Consider the following 1,211-nt stretch of genomic DNA (forward strand, 5'->3'; position numbering starts at 1 on the left):
TCAAAACAAAGTCAACCTTCCACATCCTCATCAAAATTACTTCCTAAAACCACTTATGACCTAACAAATATCTTAGGAAAAAGAACAAAGTCACAAGCCCATGTCACAATTCAATCTCTGCAAGAGGAGATTAAAATTGTAAAACAAGAATTAAAAACTCTTAAACAAAAACAAGAAATTGATTCAAACATTCTTCAAAATCTTATTTCCCAGGCACAAAATCAAATCTCTTCTGACCATGAACAGGGTGAAGAAGAAGGAGAAAATGAAGAATATTCTAACAAAATTGAAAATTTAGAAGAAATCCCAGAGGATTTCTAGTTCGTTTTAAGAACAGTAACCACAAGAAAATATTTAATCAAAATTAATTTAGTTTTTTCTGAAGATTTCAAATTTGAAACAATTGCACTTTTTGATACTGGAGCAGATTTAAATTGCTTAAAAAGTAGCATTGTACCAAACAGATTTTTACAAAAATCTAATGAAAAACTTGTTGCGGCCAACCACTCCAACATGATTATAAAAAGTAAAACTGAAGCTTCCATTAAAAATGGTAATGTTTCAATCAAAACTCCTTTTGTTTTATTAGAAAATATTACTCATACTGTCATTTTAGGGACTCTTTTCATTAACATGATAACTCCCTATTCAGTCAATTACGACAGTATTTCTTGCAAAACAAAAGAAGCCAAAATTATTTTCCCTTTTATTGAAAAACCCAGAACAAAGAATTGAAATCTTTTAAAAGCTTGCTCTATTTACAAAACTGAATTAAATTGTTTAATTCAAGGGAAAGAAAAGTATTTATATTTCCTAAAACAAGATGTTTCTTTTCTCAAAACTGAACAACAATTACAAAATAGTTTCGTAAAACAAAAAATTTCAGATCTCCAAAAAAGAATTGAAAACGAAATCTGTTCAGATTTACCAAATGCTTTTTGGAACAGAAAACAACATATGGTAGACCTACCATATGAAAATGACTTTTCCAATAAACAAATCCCAATGAAAGCAAGACCTATCCAAATGAATTATGAACTTGAAACACATTGCAAAACAGAAATCCAAGACTTAGAACAAAAGTCACCTTGGAGTTGTGCAGCCTTCTATGTGAACAAAAATTCTGAAATAGAAAGAGGCACACCTAGGCTAGTCATAAACTACAAACCTTTAAACAAAGCGTTAAAATGGATTCGTTACCCGATTCCAAA

At 29.9% G+C, this 1,211-nt stretch overlaps 1 protein-coding gene across 1 annotated transcript in view; it reads left to right on the top strand.

The window, feature by feature from the left end:
- LOC140919608 (uncharacterized) overlaps nt 1-1,211 on the top strand; it is an 11,680-nt gene that overhangs the window by 332 nt on the left and 10,137 nt on the right. The window lies entirely within an intron of this gene.

Source organism: Cicer arietinum, chromosome 3, assembly GCF_000331145.2.
Source record: "Cicer arietinum cultivar CDC Frontier isolate Library 1 chromosome 3, Cicar.CDCFrontier_v2.0, whole genome shotgun sequence".
In the NCBI taxonomy this organism is placed as follows: Eukaryota; Viridiplantae; Streptophyta; class Magnoliopsida; order Fabales; family Fabaceae; genus Cicer; species Cicer arietinum.